The sequence below is a fragment of the Octopus bimaculoides genome, chromosome 8, assembly GCF_001194135.2.
Source record: "Octopus bimaculoides isolate UCB-OBI-ISO-001 chromosome 8, ASM119413v2, whole genome shotgun sequence".
Taxonomy (NCBI): Eukaryota; Metazoa; Mollusca; class Cephalopoda; order Octopoda; family Octopodidae; genus Octopus; species Octopus bimaculoides.
The window spans coordinates 92,914,394-92,919,662 of NC_068988.1; positions in this window are offsets into that span (position 1 = coordinate 92,914,394).

The window sequence follows — 5,269 nt, forward strand, 5'->3', positions numbered from 1 at the left end:
GTTGATGGTCACTTTTTGCCAAATAAAGGCAACGCACTATACATTTTTTCTTCACTTCTTAATTATTGTTCCTATTTTAATATCTTAACTCATGTCCGTTCTGTGGAAATCTTTTGTAACACGTCTGTGACCTCCTCAATGACATTTTTCGTTTTCGTGTGTTCTTGCTCTACTTACTCCATTCTGTTCTTCTAAGATGTGTATCCTTATATGCACATGCGCTTGTGTCGTTTTGTGCGTGCGTGTGTGTGTGTGTCTTTGTGTATGTGTGTGTGTGTTTGTGCGTGTGGGTGTGTATGTGCGTGCGTGCGTGCGTGCGTGTGTGTGTATGTGTGTGCGTCATAGTTTTTAGTAGCGTATCAAATGGAAGATCCTAAAGGGGTGCAGACAATATATAAATAGATGAGAGAAAAGTATAGCTGAGAAGAGTTCCATACAGAAAGATCTTAACATTTACGAAATTACCTAAACGATCAGAAATCATTAAGAGATGTTTTCACTATGATAAATACCTCTTATAGTTCTGACTGATCGCGCCACCATTAACTAGACCAACATTTCAATTTCAGTTATTTCTTTTACCTTACATTCCTCCCAATTTATACTTATCTTTATAAACGCCAGTACGTTTTCGTAAATCTTTATATATTTCTCCACCCGTTTCACTCCTTAGTTGACATTCTTCTACTCACAATCATCAATGAACCTCTCCATTTTTTCTTTACTAATTTTTATAATTTTCCTATTTTACACATTTTATGTAGTTAGGTTTTGCTTAAATATTTATTATTTTCATTTTTCTGCATTATACATTTTTTTCACCAGAGAAAATATTTCTATATATAGGAAATTGTGGCCTATAAAATTCTCTTTTACATTTTTATGTAATGTAAAACCCACATCTTTAACACATCCAAACTTTTATCAACACAAAAACTTTGAATTTAATATTACTGACCGTTATATTTGAGAATAGACGCTGTAAATAAGTGGACAGAATCCATATATGTAAAGATATTTTTACTGGAAATTTTCTTTGGAATATCTTTTTTATAAAAAGCATAAAGGTTACCTGCAGACTAACATAATGTAATTAATCACATACAATAATTAATAGATTCGTCTTGCCTCTGCTTTATGAAAAGACTCTGTAATACAGAAGAACGCCCTGATCGTTACCCAAACTTACATTTCACTACATGGTACAATTTAGGCTTTAATATATTAAGAATTTTGGAATTTTCTCCCTTACATCTCTGGCTATGTGACTGGTTTGTCTCGTAATTACGGGTGCAGTTTCAATTCGTAAAATGTCGTTTCTAGACGCTCCATTGAGTAGTTTAATCTACACTTAACTGTATTGACACGTACTCATCTGGTTGGTTTCGAAGCCTTCATTCGCCAAACATCACTTACCTGATAATCAGTGAGTCTAAAGTCTAAGCATTTTCTCAAAGAATTAGAAATTACAACCAATTCTTAATCATATCACACTTCACCGTTTTAGAACTAATCCGAATAATTTGGCCTTTGTTCAACACTGTCTGCAAACAAAGACGAGATGATAATGGCTGCAATTCCTGGAATATAAAACGTTACTCAATCCGGGCTCCAACAAAATTTGTTGCTAAACAACAATAGTAACACTGTTCCCAAATTCTAAGCTGTCTTCTGTTATAATGGCATACATTTCTCTAAATTTACTAATTCTACTTAAACTCATCTCTTAGTTGCCCGTCATTATAAATACATTTTATTGTTTTAATTCTGCGATATTTCTTCTTCACATTTTTTTAAATAGTGACAAGTTTAAACTTTGTTGGGTGGATAAACATGAATCCAGTTAAACTTAATATATCATATAGGCGTCTCTATCGATCGAAGCCAAATAAAAGTGAATGTAGTCTTGGACAGATCGGAACGCATCCAAAATACAACCCCAATCACACCTTCATTTCATCACGATTTTAACCTCCTACAATTATCTATATCATCTCACCACACCTTTTTCAACAGCCTTCATTATAATAAGTCTAGTGTAAAATAAATTAAACTGACAGCTATCAATATATTGCAAAGTTAGAATCCACTTCGTTTGTTCACCAAGTGCGTAGATACACGGGACTTGTTTCAAGTTATTTATTTGTATGGGTTGGTGAATAAAAGCGAATATTGATTGGAAAATGAAGCGTGTGATAAAACTGATAGTTTATTTATTATTTCAAAACACTCTGGAAAAGAAGAAAGAAAGTGTTGAAGAAAACTAAAATAGCCTGACGACAACTTCTAGAGTTAGAGGAAAAGTAATTTCAAGTTGTTCACATATCTTTACAAAGGTGGAAAAGAATTGACGATATTGTTTTAAGAACATATCTTTTTCGAATTCAGTGTCAAATCGACTGGTTTCATCGATCTGTGTCAAAACAACTTTAAAAGAAATAAAAAATAACCCCGTTTACTGAAACTGGAAAAAAAAGCATCAAGTGGCGGATCTTGTTTATAGGGAGACACCTTTGTTTCAGCGAATTCCAAGTAAAAGTGAATATTACATAGCAAATCTGTAACAGTCATGAATCTGAAAGGTAAGTGAATTAATATTATTAGGAATCGAACGACAGATAATAACCGTAATTGTTTGTATAATATTTGTATGCGGATATTAGTTTTTTCTTCAGAGTTTGGACTTTCTATTTATGAATGATATCATAATTTTCCCCTTTCTATCGATGTAATCGATGGTTACCCCTTCCTTTTGCCTATTTGTAGGTTCATTTATTTGCATGTTCCATTAGAGCTGTGCAAATAATTCGAAATTTATTCATTTCTCTTTCACTTTGAAGTTTTCAGTGCGTGAATGCGTTGAAACAGTTTCCACATTTTTTGATACACTAAACTCCTCATTCTTTTGCAACTTATAATTTGGCAAATTTTCATCGGTAAATATAACAACAAAATAGCAGGATAAAATGATGGCAAGATAACCCTTACCTGGCAAATTTGGGGATAAGGTAAACAGAAAAGCAAGAGACCAAGTAAAATCCCAAGAATGGTTGAGAAGCTCAGGACTCAAAGCGGAGACTCACGGGGTTTTAACTGCAGCACAATATCGAAGCCTCCTCCATGGAAACTACCAAAAACACATAATGAAGAAAAATAGAATAAGTAACTTCAGAATATGTGGTGATAGGGAAGAAACAATAAATCGTATTGTCTCTGGCTATCCAGTCTTGGTTAAGAAGAATTATATCCACAGACATGACAGAGTTGGGACCTATATACACTGTAAATTATGCTAACACAATCGAATGCCGACAGATAAATAGATGGTATAGTTACATCCTAGAGAAGGTATCAGAAAATGACGAAGCAACCATTCTCTAGGATACACATTGATAGAGAAATCAAAGCTAATAAGCCGGATACGGTTGACAGTGAACATCAAGAAAAAATGCCTGGAAACTATGGTATATGAGGCAAAGGTAACACAAAAAGCCACAGATAGGCAACCAAACGTGCAGAAGTATGTGGGAGTGACAGAAGGTGAATTCAGTACCAGATTTTGGAATCATTAGTCCACATTGGATGTCTCGGAGTGATGAAATTCTACAACCCTGGCCAGGAAAGTGTTATGGGGTACAGCATAAAGTAGAAAGTCTTAAAGATGTACAAGACTTAGTTTAATTGCAGCAGAAAATGTAGGTTATGTTTAACCGAGAAAAATAACTCTGAGCACTCAGACATTTACCTAAACTATAGAAGTGATATTTCTTGCCTTTACCCATTTAAAAAATTAGTATATTTTATCGTATCTACAGACTCCATCATGACCATATGCAGTAGTTCTTTATCTTTGGCTCTTTCCCCATAATCTCCTAAGAATCCAGTAAAGTTTTTAACCAAAACATAGACAAACAGATACGCAGACGCGCAAATGTGCCATAACATGGCACATTAAGTACCACATTCTCCTACAAATTCCTACGCATATAATACCCCTAAATAGATGAATATCAAGCATTAATCCGTATACACATTTTCAGAATACTATCAGAGACATTCGGTGCCAAGAGTCTTAAGTTTTAATATAATACTTCATTTAGTTATTTTTTCACTCCACCCACAAACCGGATGTGTTATTTCACCCGCAATAACAGAGAGCAAACAACATATTTTTCCCGTTCCTGCAAGCTCTGACGAGCACACGCTAATAATCAATCGCGTTGTTTTCTAACATCTTTTTAATGTCTAGTGAGAAAAGGAAATGGTACGATTGAGGGTAAAGGATATATAATTCTATACAGTATGATTCAAATACCCACCTTATAGACAAATATCTTTCCGTATATACTTTCTGATTTATGGGCTTATGGATACTTCTCTCTCTCTCTCTCTCTCTCTCTCTCTCTCTCTCTCTCTCTCTCCCTCTCTAGCCACCTACACTTTTCTCTGCAAAATAGGGGTAGTTTATCCTGTTCAGGCTATATTATTAGCATTATTCTGCGATTGAGAATTTTAAAAATCACTTCTTTAACTTTCTAAAAGACATCTCAACACTTCTAAAAGCAAACTTCGTTTGTTTATTTACGTTTGTCGTAATTTGAATTTAGCATATATATATATATATATATATATAATTTAGAAAAAAAAACAAAATTATTGAATTCATCCATGAAATACACAATCACATATACAAAAATTTAATAAGTAAATACACTAAAAAGACCTATAATAAAAATCAGAAAAATACAAAGTAATAAATATTAAAATAATTATAATTAGTGTTCAGCAAATTGGATGAATCCAATAACGTGGGTGATTGGGGAAGAATGCGAGTTCTCACTCGCCTGTATAAATTCGGAAGTGCTGTTTTGGGGATATTAGATATTCGATGTCGCTTGGTCGAATATGTATTTTAACTATTAACATTCTCAAATTTACAATTGAAATACTACACTGAAGACGCAAATAAGTGAGTAAAAATAAAATTTTACATCTCTTTAATCCAGAAACGCGTATGTAGTTGATCAAAGCCGGATGGATTACTCTTTTACTTGTTTCGGTCATTTGACTGTGGCCATGCTGGAGCACCACCTTTAGTCGAGCAAATCGACCCCAGGACTTATTCTTTGTAAGCCTAGTATTTATTCTATCGGTCTCTTTTGCCGAACCGCTAAGTTGCGGGGACGTAAACACACCAGTATCGGTTGTCAAGCGATGTTGGGAGGACAAACACACAAACATACACACACACACATACATATACATATAT